The sequence below is a fragment of the Bactrocera neohumeralis genome, chromosome 4, assembly GCF_024586455.1.
Source record: "Bactrocera neohumeralis isolate Rockhampton chromosome 4, APGP_CSIRO_Bneo_wtdbg2-racon-allhic-juicebox.fasta_v2, whole genome shotgun sequence".
Lineage (NCBI taxonomy): Eukaryota > Metazoa > Arthropoda > Insecta > Diptera > Tephritidae > Bactrocera > Bactrocera neohumeralis.
In genome coordinates this window covers 59,761,818-59,785,051 of record NC_065921.1, presented here as the reverse complement: position 1 = coordinate 59,785,051, position 23,234 = coordinate 59,761,818, and the positions used below count along the sequence as shown (strand labels likewise).

Sequence of the window (23,234 nt, the reverse complement as noted above, 5' to 3'; positions counted from 1 at the left end):
TACATATAAACTCACCTTGCTAAATTCAAGCACTTAAACTGAACAATGACATATATATATATAATTATATATATATATATATATATATATAGATATATATATATATATGCATATATATATATATATATATATATATATATATATATATATATATATATAAATATATATATATATATATATATATATATATATATATATATATATATATATATATATAAGTAGTAACCCCTGCAAAAAGTAGGACTACATTATGTACTAGGACAGGACCACGATACTTAGTAACCAACACTAGTTACCGACGTGGTCCAAACATATGGAAAAAATATAGTTACATTAACATTGCGATGTCATTGGACGACCACATCTGGTCCAACGCTGCATAATATAGGACCACCTACCAAACTACCTCCTTTGGTCCAACATATATTATGCTTACACAAGACCACTGCGTTCTCGACCACCTTCGAAACTACTTCGTCTAGTCCAAAATATATTCTAATTACACTAGACCATGGCACTCTACTTACTATTATTGTGGTCCAAATGGACCACATTTTTGAGCTAAGCAATTCACCTTACTCTATTTCCAATAAAAATTTTTAAACGCTGTTTTTATTATTATTTTTTTTATTAAAAAATTTTTAGTTTACACAAGTATATTAAACTTAAAATATTTTCTTTGGATGCAGCAACTCATTTTTTATAAAAAAATTTTATTTACATATATTACACTTAAATTATTATTAAAAACTTAACTCTATTTTGGGAGAGGTACGTATGTGTAACGCAAAAAAATCAGTTTTTATATTAGGTATGATTTTTGAACGAAGAAACCTGCCGGAATTTCCTCTTTTTTACGACCTGAAAAGCTCTCCTCATTTCCGCTTTCGCATTTACTGCTGTTTTTCCAATTGCTTCTGTAATAAATAAAAAAATTATATATATGTACATATATATATTGTTTTGTCGTTAATGAATAATTAAATTGTCCATACTTTTAAGTATGGTATACACCATAGAAAAATCCTTAAAGCTCTTTTTGTTGCCAATTCCATTAGTGTTGTATTCAAGGCAAAATTTACGCGCCAAAACTTTTTCGAAATTTTTTACAACCTCTCCTTGCAACAAGTATTGCACTGCTGAAATCTAATATGTTTAAAATGATTTTGGATTAGGCTCTTGACATACACAGTTATTTGTATATATAAATTATCGGACTCTTACATAGCAATCTCTATTATCATCATTTATTTCCGCCTCTAATTTCACGATAACATCATCTGTTTTGATAGGAAATTTGGAAATAGCTCCAACAGTTCCCTTCTCATTTTGAGATTAGATTTTGTAACAAACCGGTATGTTCCGCCAAAATATTAATGATCACTTTGTTTTGTTTTTCAATTAATTCTGGAAAAATAAAAGAATGTGGGTATGTTAATGATATTCCATTTGATTACAATTATGTATATGGCTATATATTTAACATACAATTCTGTAATTTTGTCCACAAATAATTTTTGAAGGTTGTTGCACTTATCGCAATCATCATTGAAGCTATCTAAATAATAAAAATTGTCAATGTAAGTAAAAACACAAACAATATAAATTAAAAAACAGTAGTTCACTTACCTAGAAATGATTGGGGTATTCCGGCGTTCATCCGGCGAAGCTTTCCAGCTGTTTCCATTTTTTTTCCTTATGAACCAACTCCAAATATTTACATATGTATGTACTCGTAAGTATATGAAAACAAAATTAAAAACGTTAATTAGTGCAGCCATGTAATATTGGTATAAAAAGTAATTGGTCGTTATGTGGCAAACATAACATTTTGCAAGTTATGTTTTCAATTGAAAACATTTAATTTTCAGTTCTGGGTACAGCATCAGCTAAGCATATACCCAAAGCTGAAAAAGAGTCTAAGGGTTCTTTGAAAAAACTAATAGTATTAACATATCGTCTTCCAATTATTACCCCAGAGCCGGGATCCGATTTTTCAAAAGCTTGAATATTTATAATAATAAAAGGGTAGATTAAACAGATATTATTTGGACTAAATCTGCTAAAAAAATAATGCAGATTGGTATATGCTTTAATATTTGAATTTATTTCTATAAATCCTGTTATTTTAGATTTAACATGAAAGTCAGAATATGTATTTATATTAGTTAGTTGCTTTAAAATTTTAGTAGGTCTTCTAACGTTTTTTTTTAATTTTGTAAATAACATAGTATACATCTTGGCACGATTCCGATTACTTTGGCGGCGTGGTAAAAAAAACGAATTTCCATATAAATGGGGTACGTGCGGATAGGGTAGCTTCTCCAGAGGAGGAATATCCAAAAATAATGTAAAAATAACTAATATTTTTTGAAATATTCACGTTTAAAAATTCAAAAATTTGCACTAAGAAAACATGTTATTTCTCTATGTTTCTCTAAATTTTTTCACATTTTTCTCTTGTTATATTTAAATATACACTTTAAAGATTGAAATAAGTTCACAATTCACTTCTATTTTGTAATATTTTACCTATATTTATTAATTTAAAAATCACTTAGAACACCCATCGTTGCAAAGGCTAGATTGTTTACAATTATGAGGAAAACGAGCGTTGCCACATCTCAAACACCAAATTTGTAGGATTCTTAACGATTTTTCTTTGTTTGTTCTTTTGCGTGATTCTTTTTTCTATATTAATTATAATAAAAAATACTTTCCAACAGTTTTCAAGTTATAATATTGAGTTGTGAAAACGTCTTCCATATACACATTGGAAAAATTATTGTAAAATTTATATCATATCGGGGTGACTGAAGTACTTTCGCGTAGTACTGCTTTCTGCGTTGGCGGCCTTCGGCCGCGCTTTAAAAAAATAACCCTGGTCGAGCGAATACCCGGGGTGACTGAAGTACTTTTGCGTAATACTCCTTTCGGCGTTGGCGGCCTTCGGCCGCGCTTTAAAAAAATAACCCTGGTCGAGCGAATACCCGGGGTGACTGAAATACTTTCGCGTAGTACTCTTTTTGCGTTAAAATAAAAAAATATATTGAGTTTCGTTATAAAGTGGTTATATTTTTTGGTTATCTTGCACTAATATTCAAACAAAGTTTGAGTTTTCATTATAAAATGGTTAAATATTATTATATAATATTATTATAATATATATTAAGTATATAATATTACATATTTGTTTATTAAATTAAATAAAGAACATATCCATATGAATGGATAGAGGAATTTTTGGGAAAAAAGGCATTTCAGCGAATTTCCTTATTATCACATGGCAGCGCTCCATTTCGTCGTAATTTTAGCACACACATGATGTTCACTACGAGTGTAAAATGTAATTTTTAAAATAAAGATTTCTTCGGTAAAAAAACTGTTAAAAGTGTAAAATGTGGATTTATTTAAAAGTTTATAGCTTAAATTAATTAATTTGAAGTGAAAAATGTGAGTAAAGTGTGTTTAATGCGGTAAAATAGCTTGTTGAAATGCTCGATTTTTGGGAATTTTTGAACTTTAAGGTCGAATATCTCGTAAACTAAGCGTTTGCGGTACCCTATAACCCTATATATTTTTTAATCAGGAGGACTTCCTCTTTCCAACGGTACCTTCAAATCGCGGCGCCAAAGAAATCGGAATTGTGCCTACATCTTCATGCACTTTATCTTTTAGAACTAAAATACCTGTGTAAAGCAAAAATTGTCTGAATTCTGTAGCTTTCCAGTGTGCAACTTCCTCAAAACTTCGAGGTAGACGAACGAATTCCTTTGGAATGTGAATTTTAAGCGATTCCAAATGATCGGATATTTGTTTTTTGTTTGCTACACATAGTCGCTTTTCATAACTTAATTTATTTTTTAAAATTCTAACTAAAAACTTTTTTATAACTCCAAGATCGATTAAATGCATTGGATCTAAAGGTACCTGTGTTATCATTTTTAAATTTACTTTTTCAAATGGTGTTTTAACTGTGCGAAATCCTATTTGGTGATGATCAATGTGTCTTCGGAGATCGAAATCTTCATCACTTACAATTTTTCCAACTTTCGTGGGATACACAAGGGTATTTCTAATTTTTTTTTGCTTCTGCTGTGCACTTTGAGCACCCATGAGCTGATGTGTGACGCGGAATACCACAGGCAAATGCTCTAGCTGGTGCATCACATATTAAAGATCTAATTTTTAATTCATATATTTTACCGCCTAGTTCTAACCCATTTACCCTTAGAATTTGAAACTCATTGACAAAATAGCTCAAAAACTTATCAATATCACTTGGCTTTTGCTTGCCTTTATATATACCCACAGGAAATACCGATATATTTGGAATATTAACTATGCGTATTAAAATTGGTCAAAGTTGAGTTCTTCAACTATTGAATAATGGCAGACCATCAATATTAATATCAAACACAATTTCATTAAATTCTAACACACTACTTTCAATTTTCTTAATTTGATTTTTAAGGCCGAGATGAACATACTCTCCCGGGAGAACATGTTCAATAACCACTTCTTCATTTTTTAAGTCCAATAGAACTGAGGGACTTAACGGTACGTCTAAAGTTTCTTCTTTTAAAATAAATAAAAGCTCACGTAAGCTTTTGTGACCGATTCTATTTTTAATCTGCCAAGCTTTAATTTTTTCCCGAAAAGAATTCTTTAATGGAAGCTTTTCCCTAGTGGCATCAGTACTATGAAAAGAATTACAATGCGTAATATTCTCGGTAGCGGCATCGTTTCCCCGAACTCGTACTGATGCCTCATTTTTAACGGCTAATTGTTCTGTATAAAACTCTTTTTTAGTTTTAAAAAGGCGTTTCAAATGCCTCTAATTTAATTTATTATTAAAGTTTTCACACACTATACTCACCAAAATCCTTGAAATTTCTCCAATTATATCGCAGTAAATTTTTCTTCCCATCCATCCAATCCGTCTGACAATTTCAAAATGAGTAAATGTAGGGGTGGGCGATACACAATATATGAATACAACGACTTATCGATACTTTAAACGGATTAAGCGCGCATTGACACACTACGCCTTTTATCGCCCAAACTGTAGGCGAGGGCACGTCGAGGAAAATTTAATTTAATTATAAACTTTTTAAATCTATATACATATATACATCTACATTTATACATAAATAAAAATGAATCGTCAAAATGTATGTACGCTCATAACTCAATAACGACTGGACCAATTTGGCCAATTATTTTTCTTAAATGTTCGTTGAAGTTCAAAGATGGTTTTTACGGCGAGAAAAATTCGAATAATTTCCGGAAAACCCCTAAAAACAGCTTTTTTCTTTTCCCCATACAAACGTTATATAAAAATGAATGTTTGTGTGTTAGTAACACTAAGAGAACGGTTGATGAAATTTTTAAAGGTTGTTTGTTGTGGATCGGGAAAGGTTTAGAAACAAAATACCTTATACTTTTCATGAGGAGAAGTCGGAAAATTGGACAATTCCAGAAAGTAACATTTTCCATACACATTTTTTTCAATTTTTGTTTGTTTTGTTTTTCAATATTTTGATTTGTAAATTATTTGAATCGTTCAATTGCGGTCGCTTGCTTTTTTATTCCGACTATCCAAAGGAAAAATTATTGAAAATTATTCAGTGAAAACTTTATGTGTGCTTCAGACGAAGTGATCAATTACAGATTGAAATTTGTTACGAAGCCACGAAGAGGTCGCGCTAATATTGGTCGGCGTTCTTTTTGCCGTCAGCGTATGGCAGCCCAAGGAAATGCAAGAATTACTCCCAAAATGCGATGACATACGTGCGGAATTATGGATCGCGGTCAATCAGCTAGCGATCGTAACGATATCACAGCACGACTTTTTAAACAATAGCTGCGATGTTTGATGGTCTTTATCTTGAAGCAACCTATGGTATATATGGTGCTGTTAGATGCTGAATGTATTCTGTTGAGTACACACAGTCATCTTTGGATGCGGATGGTGATTACACCAGATCCTATTGATGAAATCATTTCAGCGGAAATTTCTTATTCAGAGATAGATCCAGAATTATACGAAGTGGTGAAAACCAATATGGTTCATGGACCTTGCGAACCTTACAATCCCACTTTGGTTTGTATGTCTGACAACAAATGCACGAAACACTACTCGTGTGCTTTTCTTTCGGAAACGGAAATGGGAAATGATGGATATTCACTGCATCGGCGTCGCTCACCTGCGACAATGGCATAACATTTAGCATTTAGAGGCGTGAATATCGATGTTAACAACACATCGATGTTGACAACACATGGATCGTACCATATTCACCACTTTTGTCTAATTCACATTCAAAACTCATGTCAATGTTGATTATTGCAGATTGGTGTAATCGATCAAATACGTTTGCAAGTACGTCACCAAAGAAAGCAACATAGCGGTTATTGGCCTTGAACGATATGAGATCAGCAGTATCAAATGGGTCGATATGTGAACTGCAACAAAGCGCTTTGTAGGATATTTACTTTTGCAATTCATGATAGTTTTCCGACTGTTTTGCGTCTCGCGGTTCAACTTCATTTAAGTCATGGCGTATTGTGAATGGTACAGTGTGTGCAACATTTTGAGAAGCATGCCAGCAGTAGCATTTGCTGGAACATGATAATCACTGGAAACAGACGAAGGACAATGCAATAGTTACTTCGCATGCCACTGAAGTTCGCATAGTTTTCGCGAAGATCATTTCGACATATCAGCCTTCAAATTCGAGTTAATTATGGGATACGAAAAAATGACATTGCCGATGACATTTTACATTGATTCGCTAAGAATTGGAAATGGGCAAATTTCGGTTGATACTTCCAGTGGGTTGATATCAATTTCACTGCCCTTTTGTCAATTCACTTCAACGGAAGATGAACTCATCACGAATGTTTATCCGACCTTTATTATTTAGCGTAACTGCAATTGCTTGAGTGCACGCGCAATTTTAGCTGCCAAAAATACCGATGTTATTCAAAGTCAAATTCCGGGAATTTATCCTATGTTTTTCACGTGGCGTGTTGACGAGTTGGAAACCCATCTTCTCTGTATATTTACGCACCAGAACAGAAATCAAAAAATAATGTTTATTAAGCGGCGCAACATTAAAAAAAATTTAGAAAAATCGACAATAAATCATTTTCGACACAACATAATTTCAACTTTTTTTCATTTCAAAACAAATAATTTCACGCAGGACAACGGCTGCGGGGTCAGCTAGTTAAAAATAAAATTTAATAATTTGGCATTAAATTAACTTTACAAAAATTAAAATGAAATTCTTTGGAAAAATTTAAATTAATTAAAATTTCTTTTCTTAACTAGTGTCAAATGTCACATCAAAATAATCAGTAGTGTTTAGGATGCCTGTCTTTCTGAAGAACGTAACATGCATTTTTTTCCAAAAGCAGCGCCGCGTTAACGTCTCTGAAAAAATTCTTTCCGACTACCAGGAATTATGTAACACATTATTATCGGCGATGAGAGCTATTCTTATGGCCTGGAAACAGACGTTCATTCAGCCGAATATCTTACCAAAGGTGAGCCGAAGCCAAAAAAACACGTCAAAGCTGGTGAAAACTCAAGGTCATTTTGACAGTTTTCTTCTATTATCGAGGTGTGGTGCACTCCGAATTCATTCCGACCGCCCAAGCTGTCAACGAAGAATACTCCTTTAGTGTTATGTGTCGTTTGCGCGAAGCTAATCGTGAGAAGAGGACGGAATTATGGGCAGACAACTCCGGTTTTTTCACCACGGCAATGCAACGATTTTTCTCCGTGTGACTTCTGGCCAGTTAGCAAAGACAGATCGGTTCGGGAAACTCTATGAATCAGTACGCTCAATGAATACTCTTCCGCAAATTGACTGTTTCGAGAATTGCCAAAAACGTTTGTGCAAGTGTGTTGGAGCCAATGGGTGTTATTTTGAGGGGCGATGTAGACTTTGAAGAATAAATGAAAAATTTTAAATCTATGAAGTCTTACTATTTTTTGCTCATTGTAGTATTTATACTTTATATGGTCTCCGACGACCCTTTTTGAGTGTTACAAACTTCATAGTAAACTTAAAATACCCTATTCAGGGTAAGAACCGTAGAACTCACTAAGGGTAAGAAACTACACCAATATCATTTTAAAAGCAACTACTGTTTGGCTGGTTGTCCCACTTTTCTCTGAAGAAATCAGATATCTGTATCAGAAATTAAAAAATTTAAGTTAACGATTAGAGAACTTTCCTCACTTGCGGGAACTTCTACAGATGACTCCATCTGTTATTTTAGTAAAATATAAATAAGTTCCGTTAAATACAAATAGCTCATAAGCCTCTTCAGTATTTAAACTTAGAAAATGATAAAAAAATTAATAAAATAGGTATAAACTTTACTGTATTTTTTTTATTTTATTCTATATTACTTTCATATTTTATTTCTTAATGTTATTATTTTATTTTATTTATTTTAAATTCAGTTCATTTTTATAGCATTTTGTAGAAAATGTGTTTTACTGTTATGATTTGTTTCACGATGAGCTGTACACGATATACGACGACATTGCCATAGTTCAGCGAATTAAAAGACAGCGGCTACGCTGGCTAGGTCATGTTGTCGAGATGGAGGAAAACACTCCAGCTCCGAAAGTATTCGACGCAGTACCCGTCGGGGGAAGCAGAGGAAGAGAAAGACCTCCACTCCGTTGGAAGGACCAAGTGGAGAAGGACCTGGCTTCGATTGGAATATCCAATTGGCGCCACGTAGCGAAAAGAAGAAACGACTGGCGCGCTGTTGTTAACTCGGCTATAATCGTGTAAGCGGTGTCTACGCCAATTAAGAAGAAGAAGAAGATTTGTTTCACTTCGTTCTACTATATATTATAAATTGAAGGAACTCTACTTCCCTCACCAGCAGAAAACGACTTTGAGGTTTTACTTGAATATTGCCTTATATAATGTATTAATTCCTGTATAACTATTTTCTCAAATTTTAAAACAAAGCAACCTAACAGCTTCGTTCATGACACAGTCGCAACAAAAACAACAACTTCAAATAAATTAAGTTCTTCAAATAGCCCTAGGCATTTCCTTTGCTTTGCTAATGAGCTTAACTTAACGCAACTCAATACAGGCGTTAGCCGAATTTAATATATACACGCGCATATAAAAGTGTAAACACAATGGCTACGACAGACTGCAAACTACATCTGTCAAATATTAAAATACACACGTTCTTATGGGCAGTGTTATTTTCACAGCTGCACGATTACACGACTGCAGGCCGACAGTTGTCGTTCTCGCTAACTTCAATATCCTCCTATTTTTGCCAACGACAGTACGACGACAGTAGAGTTGACAGTAGAATGGAAGATAGAAAGAGGAGGTAGAGTGGTGATGCGACTAATATGTAAAATGTAAAATTATTCACGGCTCTAACAAACTTGACGTTATTTTACAAATAAAAGCATAAAATAGCTATATTATAGCTCTATTATATCATTTGTAATAACAAGTGATAATTTAAAGCAAAAATATTTACCTATTTACTTATTTTTTGCATAAAAATTTCACTTTGAACAAAATATTAAAATTTCATTGAAGTGAAAGGTATTAGTATGGCCACAACGAAATTGTGTACATGCAAAATGGACAACTGCGTTGTTTTGTGTAAATGCGGCCATTGTGTTGTTGTTGCTTCTCAAAATGTACATGTAGTAAGATGAACAACGACGTTTTCAGTTCACTGTCGTGCCGCTGCAGTCTGTCGTAGCCATTGTGTTTACACTTTAACTCTTAACGGCGACCGTTCGAACCAGCCATTCGCTTAACTCTACATTTGTTTATTTACAAATGACCGAAGTGGAAATCACATAAGTCAATTTCCATTTCATCAATATTATTAATTTCCAACACACAGTGAAAAGGATAGCAAAATTATGAAAATATACGTACCACTTCTTACCACATGAGCAATGAAATATGAAGAAAAATAGAACTCACAAAAAACAACAACAAATTCGCTTTAAATTATAATGAAGTTGTTTGGAGTGTTAGAAATGAGCGTAAAGAGAAAGTGCAAGTACTCGACCAGGTTGACCGGTAAGGATATAAAGCAAAGGCAATGCAGGAAGTGACAGCGCTCGGTTAAGGCAGGAAAAAACAGACAGTATACAGCAAGCCCAATTAAAACCAAACACTAAAAATAGAGGAAAACGCAATTTAAACTTTCACTTTGCGGTAACTAAAAAGTTCAAAATTTTTTGCCCTACGTGAACAGAAGGAAAGACATAGTGTGGCAGCACTAGTCTGTATGAGTCATAAGATATGAGGCTAACGCAAGGGTTACAATAAAGGATAAAGCGGTATAAAAGTGGGGGGCCAATGGATGTTGTCGTTGTGATCCGCACACAACGGAGATAACGACGAAGAAGTTTTGACGAACAAAGAGGAGCATAAAAATTACAAACTGTATTCCACACCCCAGTTCCGACAGTGCGATTCCGGTTTTCTTGAGCTTCCAACATTTTGCATTTATTTGCGCTTTCCCTTTGACTTTATTATTTTTTTTTTATATTACTTTTATTACTTTCGCAACTGCAAACAACACTTCCTGCCAAAGTGCGTGAACGTGGCCAACACGTTTGCATTTTATCGCTGCCTGGCTTGTAATTGCAATTTTTTTTGCGCTTGTAATTGTTGTTGCGTTTTGTAGGAAAAACTTTTCCCGTTGCGTGTTTCAGCCCTACCTCTTCGCTAGGTTGATTGCCGCATTTAAATGCAACCTCTTATCAGCCAACCAAGCGGATGAAAGATAATGCTTTGAGGTCCGAGTAAGCAATATACGGCCGGAGTCTTTTGTTCGAGTATGCACTGCTGGCGAATAATTGCTTATAAGAACACAATTTTAGCACGGAATTAGGCATTTGACAGCTTAAATGCAATCCTTGTTAAAGAAGAAGTTAAGCATTCTTTGATTTAATTTGTCTACCGTGAACAGGATTTATTATGTTTGGCATGAAGTTTGTAATACACAGAAGGAAACGTCGGACACTATGGTATGAAAATGATCAGCGTGATGATATATGTAGACTTAGCCATTTCCTTCTGTAAGGTTGTATATGTAAAATATTACACACATTCTTTGCTCCCTAATAAGCTGCTTATGTGTCGGCATCACCGTTAACGGATCACTATAGCATATAGCTGTAGCTGTCATACAAACTGAACAATCAAAATGAAGTGCTTGTAACGAAATCTTTCTTATTTGACAATACTGCAAATCCAACGCTAATACATCCGATAATTTTTAAGATCAGACCATTATAGCATATATGATAGCTGTCATTCAAACTGATGTATCAAAATCTAGATATACTCGTGGATCGTTTTTGTTTATATAAAAGCGGTCAAGAGGCAGAATTTTCTAGCGAACACCTATTAAATTCTTAACTATAAATATTGATTGGGATAGCAACAGATGTTTAGTTGTCGATCAAGCCATACACATTTTTTAAGCACTCACACCATGATGAGCTTACGAAATTTTTGGACCGAATTCGCATTAGATATATAAGTATTCATTATTCAAACCTCTTCCTGTTTTAAAACGAACCAGTACAATTGTAGGAAAAACTAATTGGGCTGTGTAAACTGACGTTGAGCAATACCACAAGCTCCGTCGGGATGGGGAAGAACCTCTCCGACAAGTTGGAAAGACCAGGTGGAGAACTGAGAGAACTAATTGCAATAAATAAATTAATATGAAAAGCAATGTTGTAAATGGTTTCTTTGTTATTGCAGCTGCGTTGTTATTGCCATTGCAGCTATGGCTGGTGGTAATGCAAGTTTTTGCAATTTCTCATGTGGTTGTTGGACTACGAAGTATTACCGGACGCATAACAGCCGCAAATGTCCTGTCGCCAACTGCCAACCTGAAGTCTCCACTAAAAGAACCATGCGACGAGCAGGACGAACAACCCATGTGACTAACCAACGGAGATGGGGTGAGAAAGCCAACTTGTCAACCGGTTCGGACAGCTCGCCCGTTGACTGTGTTGCTTGCTGCCTTGCCGCACCGCATCAAGGAAATGCTCTTCATCCTGCTCTCATTTCGTGCTCTGAGTGCTGCATTTCATGGCAGCGACTTTTTTAAGTTGCTAAAATTTGTAGACTTGTTAAATGTTTTTATTTATTTTCCAATTTTTTGTCTGCTTCGACGGTTACTTTTTTATTTTTCAGTCTTGCTGCGGCTGCGTTTTACGCTTAACAGCCCGACATCAAAGACAGTCAATAAGTCACAGCTTCTCCGTACCGTCATAACCTCAGTCTAACGACTGTATCCGCGCTCTGCTCGCTTTTCTTTCATCTAAGTCGGTCCCATCGACGTGCCGCCCACTTAGACGTAACCCTTGTAATGTTGCAAATTTTTTTGCGACTTTACTTGTCGACCGCGCCCCTCATTTATCTGAACTAACCGAACCGAAAATGAAATTCTCATACGCAGCTGCTACTTTGAATAAAACTTTTTTGTTCGATATTTGATTCGTTCTTTTGTATTGCTCTTTTCTCCTTAGTTTGTCCGCTTTTCTCCTCTAAACTTTGCTCCTCTCACCCTTTTACATTACTCTACTTATATTTAAGTGTGCGTTTCACTTGGAATAAAACTACTTTCAACTCTTTCCTCACGTACTAATGTCGAATTTTGTCACACTTGGTCATTCGAAATGGAAATTTTAAATTGTTCGAAGCGAGCCTTCTAAGCGCAATGTTCAGTAACAGTATCAAATTAAATGTTATAAGTTCCTCGTTCTAGAAGATTAAACTTTTTATGATATTATTAATCATTTGCAAATGCTATCATAATTATATACTTGTATATTGAGTTGATCCATAATCTTGAGGTATTCTCTGCAATAATACCTTCGTTCTAATATTTCGGAAAGGACTAAATCTTCTAAGCGTTCTTACATACGTTATCTCCGCCACATGAATTCAACACAGTTTTTTTTTCAGTCTTATCGAATATTTTTAACGAAATATACTTACATATATTGCTGTGAGCAAAAAATAATAATGCTTGGTTTTTACTAGGGCAAAATAATTGACTTCAAAAACTGCCTCAATGAGCAGCTATTCATCTGGTGCGTCAAATTCGTTTTCATTTCAACATCAGTTCTAAACCTGTCGTTAAGTTTTGGTGTCAGATGATTGACAACCCGTTTTCACTATAGATGGCAATTGTGAGAAGACAATTTCACCAGCTGTTATATTAAAAATATAATTCATTTTAGAAAAGTGCGTAAAAAACAAAAAAAATTATAAATATAAAAAATTTGCTATTGCAACTGCGGCGCTATGTCTTATAACAACATTAAAAGCATTGAAAAAAGAGGACTAATCAAAGAAAGCCAAAGCAGTTAAGGTTAAGGATAAGACCAAGCTTAAATAAGAGTTCTGGCAGTGGATTTTACATCACACTTAGATTTAAGCCGATTTCCCAGAACCAAAAGTAATTGAAAAACTTCCTGAGGACGACTCTGGAAGACTTCGACTTTTTAGTTGGGCGCCTTACAACATAATTATAATATATAGGGTAGTCGAAAAAGTATCTTCGCATTTCTAATCAAACTTCAACTTATTTTGTTTTTAATATAATGAATGGCTTTTTGCTATTTTTCCGCTAGAGGCATTATTTCATCAGTGTAAAACTTTTCTGGTTTCTCGGCGAAAAACTGCGACAAGTATATTTCACAGGCCTCTCTTGAAGCTAACTTTACTCCATTAAGGGAGTTCTGCATTGATCGAAACAAATGGTATTCCGATGGTGCAACGTCAGGGTTGTTTGGTGAATGATCACAGATATGTTTGGTCTAGCGGTGTTCTTATGGAAGACGAAGCCCTTTCTGTTGATCAGTTCTGGCCGTTTCTTTTCGATTGCTTGCTTTAATCTCATTAGTTTTTGACAGTAAAATATATAGTCAATATTTCGACCAGGCTGGAGCAGATCATAGTGGATGATTCCTTTCCAATCCCACCAAACACTCGGCATAACTTTTCGAGACGTCAATCCCGGCTTTGCGACCATTTGCTTCACCACGCTTGGACATATTTGATCTACTTTCGCCTCCTGTTACTATTCGCTTCAAAAATTGTTCGATTTCATTTCGTTTTAGCAAAGAATCGCAGATGTTAATTCGGTCCATTAAATTTTTCACATACAAATCATGTGGTACCCGCACATCGAGCTTCTTTTTGTGGCCAGCCTTTTTATATGGTTCAAAATCGTTTGATAATGAATCTAAAGTTCGTTAGCGATGTCATGGCTGTTTACGTGACGGTCCTGGTCAATCTTTTCCATAATTTCATCGACTTTTTCAACGATAGGTCGACCAGAGCGAGGTGCACCTTTCACTTCGAAATTTCCAGAATGGAAGCGAGCGAACCATTTTTGTGCTACACGAACTGATACAGCATCGGAGATATACCACTGCAACGACATCTATTATTAAAATACGAAAATAGTTTTTTGACTCTCTAATATTTATAAAAGAAATTCATGATTCCGTGAAGCGATCTCGGTTGGTAAAAGACTGATGGCAACACTACGCTATTTGGCCACAGGCCATAACTTCTCGAGCCAAATGAGTATTTTCGAAAATCTACCATTTGTCATATAGTGCATAAGACGTGTGATGCAATTTTTGAAGCTTTAAGAAATTAGTTTTAAAAGAAAATATTCAGGTATACATACTCGTGCATAAGTGAAATAATAAAAACTGTATTATGATAAGATTCCGAACATCCAAGAAGAATGAATAAATGTGTACGAACGTTTTTACCAGCGATGGAATTTCTCTTATTGCTCGGCCCTGGAGTATTGGATGGAAAACACATAGCGATTCAGGCGCCTGTCAACTGCGGTTCCGAGTGTTTCAACTACAAGAAAAACAATATCATTATTCTGATAGCTATGGTTGATGCCGACTATAAATTTTTGTTTGTAGAAGTTGGAGCTTATGGTCGCGAACCTGATGGAGGTTGTTGGAAAGTAAAACTACTGGAAAACAATACAATTTAAATAAATTAAAATATCTTGTTTTTTTAACATATTCAGATGTGCTCTTTCGATGGCCCTTTACCCTTTAAAAACGTACTTAATGAAACCATTCAGCTTCCGCAATGAAATGATGTCGTACAATAAATTTAATTATAGACTATCCAGAGCAAGAAATGTGGTGGAAAATGTTTATTGTGTTTTCGGATCGTCACGTTACAGGCGACAGTTATTGTCTTCGCGATTTGTATATTACATTATTTAGGCAAAGACACAAAAGGTATTACTGATCCGGGTAATTGAAGTTTTATGAAGTAGGTCATGATTCCTAATGGAGAGGTTGAATGGAAATATAATAGGACAATATTACGTGTTACGTGTTTGTAGTCTCTTTCTCTTTTACAAGAATGTAATTCCATAATTTAAGTAATTTTGTAAGGAGAAAATATTTTCATGGTCTTGTTTTAAAAATTTCTTCAATTTAGATGAAACGAAAGTATTATCAAATTGAATTCAATATACATATTTTTATATAATGCATATCTTATACAAAAAATGTAAATATAAATATACAAATAGTAATATTTTTTACAATTTATCATGCATTATGTATACACTGACATTTATTAGATTTGAAGTGGAATTCGTTTCAGCACGCAAAGTCGGCTCTAGAAACTTCAAATATACATATATAGAGCGGGCTCATCGGGGGCGTTTTTCCAGCACCTTGTTCACTTTTTGTGTAACTTATACTATTAAAGGCCGTCTGGAATAAATGTTTGTTAAATAATTTTTTTTGTAATACTTTATACGAACTTACGCGTAAAAAGCAGCAATAATTGTTCTGAAAAAAACAACAAAAATAAATAAATTATAACCTCAAAAACTATATAAATAACAAGTAAGGAAGGGCTAAGTTCGGGTGCCACCGAACATTTTATACTCTCGCATGATAAAGTGATAATAATTTACATATTTTTTTTATTTTGCTGTAAAATTAATTAGATTAGATCAATTTGTGTACTTTGAGTATTGAATTGTATTTTCATTTCCTAATGTACTATATATATTATACAGAGAAGGCATCAGATGGAATTCAAAATAGCGTTATATTGGAAGAAGGCGTGGTTGTGAACCGATTTCACCCATATTTCGTACACATCATCAGGGCGTTAAGAAAATATTATATACCGAATTTCATTGAAATCGGTAGAGGAGTTCCTGAGATATGGTTTTTGGTCCATAAGTGGGCGACGCCATGCCCATTTTCAATTTTTAAAAAAAGCCTGGGTGCAGCTTCCTTCTGCTATTTCTTCCGTGAAATTTAGTGTATCTGACGTTTTTTGTTAGTCGGTTAACGCACTTTTAGTGATTTTCAACATAACCTTTGTATGGGAGGTGGGCGTGGTTATTATCCGATTTCCTCCATTTTTGAACTGTATATGGAAATGCCTGCAGAAAACGACTCTATAGAGTTTGGTTGACATAGCTGTAGTAGCTTCCGAGATATGTACAAAAAACATAGCAGGGGGCCAAATATGCCCTCCCTAATGCGATCCTTTGTGCCAAATTTCACTTTAATATCTTTATTTATGGCTTAGTTATGACACTTTATAGGTATTCGGTTTTCGCCATTTTGTGGGCGTGGCAGTGGGCCGATTTTGCCCATCTTCGAACTTAACCTTCTTATGGAGCTAAGAAATACGTGTACCAAGTTTCATCATGATATCTCAATTTTTACTCAAGTTACAGCTTGCACGGACGGACGGACGGACAGACAGACATCCGGATTTCAACTCTACTCGTCACCCTGATCACTTTGGTATATATAACCCTATATCGGACTCTTTTAGTTTTAGGACTTACAAACAACCGTTATGTGAACAAAACTATAATACTCTCCTTAGCAACTTGTTGCGAGAGTATATAAATGAATCCCCAAAATGTATGTACGCTCATAACTCAATAACGCCTGGACCAATTTGGCCAATTCTTTTTCTTGAATGTTCGTTGAAGTTCAAAGATGGTTTTTACGGCGAGAAAAATTCGAATAATTTCCGGAAAACCCCTAAAAACAGCTTTTTTCTTTTCCCCATACAAACGTTACATACATACATACATACCTACATATGTACATATTATGTATGTACATACATACATAAACATGCATGTTTGTTTGTTAGTAACACTAAGAGAACGGTTGATGAAATTTTTAAAGTTTGTTTGTTGTGGATCGGGAAAGGTTTAGAAACAAATACCTTATACTTTTCATGAGGAGAAGTCGGAAAATTGGACAATTCCAAAAAGTAACATTTTTCATACACATTTTTTTCAATTTTTGTTTATTTTGATTTTCAATATTTTGATTTGTAAATTATTTCAATCGTTCAATTGCGGTCGCTTTCTTTTTTATTCCGGCTATCCAAAGAAAAAATGATTGAAAATTATTCAGTGAAAACTTTATGTGTATTTCAGACGAAGTGATCAATTACTGATTGAAATTTATTACGAAGCCACGAAGAGGTCGCGCTAATATTTGTCGGCGTTCTTTTTGCCATCAACGTATGGCAGCCCAAGGAAAGGCAAGAAGTAATCCCAAAATGCGATGACATACGTGCGGAATTATGGATCGCAGTCAATCAGCTAGCGATCGTAACGATATCACGGCACGACTTTTTAAACAATAGCTGCGATGTTTGATGGTCTTTATCTTGAAGCAACCTATGGTATATATGGTGCTGTTAGATGCTGAATGTATTCTGTTGAGTACACACAGTCATCTTTGGATGCGGATGGTGATTACACCAGATCCAATTGATGAAATCATTTCATCGGAAATTCCTGATTCAGAGATAGATCCAGAATTATACGAAGTGGTGAAAACCAATATGGTTCATGGACTTTGGGAACGTTACAATCCCACTTTGGTTTGTATGTCTGACAATAAATGCTCGAAACACTACTCGTGTGCTTTTCTTTCGGAAACGGAAATGGGAAATGATGGATATTCACTGTATCGGCGTCACTCACCAGACGACAATGGCAGAACATTTAGTGTTTCTTCTTCTTAATTGGCGTAGACACCGATTACGCGATTATAGCCGAGTTAACAACAGCGCGCCAGTCGTTTCTTTTTTTCGCTACGTGGCGCCAGTTGGATATTCCAAGCGAAGCCAGGTCCTTCTCTAGTTGGTCCTTCCAACGGAGTGGAGGTCTTCCTCTTCCTCTGCCTCCCCCGGGGTGTACTGCGTCGAATACTTTCAGAGCTGGAGTGTTTTCATCCATCCGGACAACATGACCTAGCCAGCGTAGCCGTGTTTAGAGGCGTGAATATCGACGTTAACAAGACATCGAAGTTCAAAACATATGGATCGTACCATATTCGCCTATTCGCCACTTTTGTCTAATTCACATTCAAAACTCATGTCAATGTTGAATATTGTAGATTGGTGAAATCGATGAAATACGTTTGCAAGTACGTCACCAAAGAAAGCAACATAGCGGTTATTGGCCTTGAACAATATGAGATCTACAGTATCAAATGGGTCGTTATGTGAACCGCAATAAAGCGCTTTGTAGGATGTTTACTTTTGCAATTCATGAAAGTTTTCCGACTGTTGTGCGTCTCGCGGTTCAACTTCATTTAAGTCATTGCGTATTGTGAATGGTACAGTGTGTGCAACTTTTTGAGAAGCATGCCAGCAGTTGCGTTTGCTGGAACATGATAATCACTGGAAACAGACGAAGGACAATGCAATGGTTACTTCGCATGCCACTGAAGTTCGCATAGTTTTCGCGAAGATCATTTCGACATATCAGCCTTCAAATTCGCGTTAATTATGGGATACGAAAAAATGACATTGCCGATGACATTTTACATTGTATTCGCTAAGAATTGGGAATGGGCACATTTCGGTTGATACTTTCAGTGGTTTGATATCAATTTCACATCTCTTTTGTCAATTCACTTCAACGGAAGATGAACTCATCCCGAATGTTTATCCGCACATTGGCCAAATTATCGTAACTGCAATTGCTTAAGTGCACGCGCAATTTTAGTTGCCAAAAATACCGATGTTAATGACTTAAACTAGAAGATTCAAAGTCAAATTTCGGGAGGTTTGCGCTCATATAAATCGATCGATCGTCTTGACAAGGAAGACGAAACCGTAAATTATCCAGTGGAATTTCCAAATTCTTTGGAGAGCCTTGGTATGCCCCAGCATCATTTGCGTCTCAAAGTTGGATATGTCATTATTGTGTTTCACAATCTTCATGCGCCGAAACTGTGTAATGGAACCCGACTGATTATGACGCAGTTATCGAATACAAGGGACAGCCATTTTATTTCAAACGTATTCAATTTCCTGGGAAAATTGGACAGATATATGTGGCGTGTTGACGAGTTGGAAACCCATCTTCTTTGTATATTTACGCACCAGAACAGAAATCAAAAAAATTATGTTTATTAAGCTGCGCTACATTAAAAAAATGTAGAAAAATCGAAAATAAATCATTTTCGACACAATATAATTTCAACTTTTTTTCATTTCAAAGCATATAATTTCACGCAGGACAACGGCTGCGGGGTCAGCTAGTATAATATAAACCTTACCTCGAAATCGTCAAAACACTTTTTGAAATTTGAATGTCTAATGATGCCACAAATCGAGGTTTAATTGTTTTCATATGGTTGTCATTTTATATGACCGTGATTTGTCAAATGTGCCAGCAAACGTAATTGACACCATTTGACTATCCGTTTTCATTATTTTGACAACATTTCACGTCAAATATGACCTAATGAAAACCAGAAAAAAAGGAAACCGGAAGGATAGATGAAAACCATCATCAAGATCATTTATGCCCAACAAAGCACAGTCACGTTAACATCTGTGAAACAATGCTCTCCGACTATCAGGATGGCCTAAAACGCATTATTACTGGCGATGAGTCTTGAATCTATTCTTACAACCGGTATACAGACGATCAATCGGCCGAATATCGTGGCAAAGGTAAACCACGTCAAAACAAGACAAAAATCAATGTTATGTTGACAGTTTTCTTCGAGGAGTGGTGCATTCTGAATTCCTTCTGATTGGCTAAACTGTCAACAAAAAATACTATGCTTTACGTCATTTGCGTGAAGCTATTCGTAAAAAGAGGTCGGAAAAGTGTGCCGACAACTCTTGCTTTCTGCACCACGACATTGCACCGTAACATACTGCATTAATTCTTCATGAAGTTTTAACCAAATTGTCAACCAGTATCTTGTCGCCAGCACCATATTGACCTGAATTAGCTCCGTGTGACTTCTGACAATTCAGCAAACTCAAAAGACCGCCCCGGGGAAAGCGTTTTGAGTCAATTGAAGACATTAATTGTGAATCGCTACGCGCATAGAAGAGTATTGGAGCCAAGCGGGATTATATTGTGGGAAACGACATAGATTTTGAAGAATAAATTAAGAATTTTAACATTATGAACAAAGTACCCTGGTCGAGCCAATACCCGTGGTGACTAAAGTACTTTCGCGTAATACTCCTTTCTACGTTGGCGGCCTTCGGGTGGTTATACTCATTTATTATAGGCAATTTTAATTTGAAATATAATCTACTATATGCAATTGTTTTAATTATTAAAACTGAAATTGCTAAATAAAGAAAAAGGAATTTCAGCGAAATGCTTTATGATCATATGGAAGCATTCCATTTCCTCATAATTCTTAGCGCATAAATGATGTCCAGTAAGAGCATAAAAAGTTATTTTTAAATTATAGATTTCTTACTTAAAACACCTGCAAAAAGTGTATAATGTGAACTTGTTTAAATGTTTACAGTTTAATTTAATAAATTTGAAGTGAAAAATGTGCGTAAAGTTTGTTAAATGTAATGAAATAGCTTATTGAAATGTTGGAATTTTTTAACTTTAGGTCGAATAATCTAAGCGTTTGCGGTACCTATAATCCGGTATATTTTTTTAATCATCAAGATTTCCTCTTACCAACGGTACCTTCAGATCGCGGCGCCAAAGAAATCTGAATTTTGCCTAGTTAATTAATTACTTAGAAAATTATGAAACGAAATTATACTTATATAAAAAATATATAACTTTTTTATAAGTTTGTTTAATATGTTTTATGTTATTTACAACAATAATTTATTTTTCTTTTGCAACGCTGCACTATTACTTATTTTCAACTCCTTTATACCGTTAATTCATTCCATAAAATAAATCTGGTGCTTCAGACTTATTTTGTCACTTCATCAGCAGAATGCAACTTGACATGCAAAGCGGTAGGATAGCCATGCACTAAGGAGGATGTAAAGTCTTTTAACCCTAAAATATTGAATTATCACAATAATAACGATTTATACTACTTTTTTTCCAAATTATTAATTTTTTTGTTTGCTTTACTATGTACAAATTCACGTTTGCACTTTACATGCCAGGAGGGAACAGAGGTATCAAATAACATTTCTGCACACCTGACAACAAAACGACCTACTTTATATAAGCAGAAAATTATATTTTATTGCTTGCTACTAGAAAAAATAACAATATATTCACCCACCATTACACAGCTTAAATCACTGGCAGAATATTTGTGTACTACCAAGTAAGCACAGAAAAGCCGTTTCAACGACTAACGACACTCGTTGTCGGCTGCGCCACACACACAATACAAACGCTAGTTAAGGACAGATTGAATCGCGCAACACAACCAGCTCTGCCAACAAAACACGGCATATCAAGTGAGTTTGTCACTTTGTTTTTTTCTGAATTTGCCTTTAAAACTTTAGCTTTTTCTATTCAAAAGAAATCAGCGTTGCAATCATTGAAACGAAAATTGCATTAAGAGTTTGTAATTGCCGGCTGTGTAGCCGTTAGCTGAACGCGTCCAACCGCCAAGGAAAACAAAACCGGCAACCGACAAATGCACCCACGTGTCCTTGCCACACAACAACGACTAGACGCGTATGCATGCCTGTCCTGCTGCAACAGAAAGGCCACAAGCTCTGCTTTGAATCAAAAATTTTACGAAAAGCCCAAGAATTACACGCGTAATCCATTACTCACTTGTGTCCGTATTTTACCATAGACGCTTTAACGCAAACTAAATTATGCCTTCGTATAACAGTTGTTTAAATAGAAAGTGCAGCAAGCGCCAGCTGGGCCATTGGAATTTCGCGGCTAGCGGTTAAACTTACCATATCTTGCTTATGCAAAACGTTGTTATAATGAAGGCTGGAGCAACTGTTGATTTGCTGAGCACAAGGCTTCTCAATAAGACGCTCGTTGAGAGCTTTCAATTTATACCGTCAAGGTTCTCTAATCTAAATAGCCTGGAAGTGTGTTAGTGCCAGTAAGCTCTCGTGGGTTTTCAAACAGCTGAATTTGCAGTGAGAAATCAAGTGTTGATTTGCTGAGTGCAAGGCTTCTCAATAAGACGCTCGTTGAGAGTTTTCAATTTATACCGTTAAGGTCCTCTATCCTAAATAGCCAGGAAATGTACGAGTGCCAATAAGCTCTCGTGAGTTTTCAAACCGCTGAATGTGCAGGATGGAAGCAAGTGTTGATTTGCTGAGTACAAGGATTCTCAATAAGACGCTCGTTGAGAGCTTTCAATCACGGGGTAGTGTGCGAGTGCCCATAAGCTCTTGTGAGTTTTCAAACAGCTGAATCAGCTAAGTGTCGGGCAAAAGTTTAGGGTATTTTTACCGGTTATTTTGGGACAAATAAATATAAACAAGCGAATTGAAGGGGAAATGAAAAAATTCTAAATTCTGGGTTTTTTGGATAATACGGGGAAAACGGATTGGTTGCGAGGTTTTATTCATTCATATCAATGTAATATTTTTTAGTTACAAGGTTTAAATTTTGCATGGACTTTTTGTGGTTTTACCTGCGTCACTAAGGCTTTTCCTTTAGACGGTATGGCTTAATGGGTTACATGGGTTTCCTTAGGTAAATCACATCCTTTTTTCTCATATAAAAAATTAAATATTTTATTAGAGTTTTTTATTGATAAAAACATACTATATTAACAAAGAAATTCTGAAATTTTTGGGAAGAAATATTTGAAACTCGTCCATTGTGACACTATTTCCAGTGACCCAACTGAAAACAGATGCACCCGCGTTGGCAAGATAACTCTTTACAGGATCATCTTAAGT

General features: G+C 35.3%; 1 long non-coding RNA gene across 11 annotated transcripts; it reads right to left on the bottom strand.

Annotated features, from left to right (window-relative positions):
- Positions 1-693: 693 nt before the first annotated feature.
- On the bottom strand, positions 694-22,180 carry LOC126754664 (uncharacterized). Of its 11 annotated transcripts, none has more exons than XR_007666304.1 (8): positions 22,138-22,166; positions 21,632-22,076; positions 15,878-15,901; positions 1,630-15,823; positions 1,489-1,558; positions 1,225-1,407; positions 996-1,146; positions 694-917 (listed from the first exon to the last, which is right to left on the bottom strand). It is a non-coding gene; the product is annotated as an uncharacterized LOC126754664 (long non-coding RNA). The 11 variants fall into 11 exon arrangements; XR_007666307.1 differs by having other exon boundaries at positions 21,632-21,866; XR_007666306.1 differs by having other exon boundaries at positions 1,630-4,095; positions 4,132-15,823; positions 21,632-22,160.
- Positions 22,181-23,234: the final 1,054 nt, after the last annotated feature.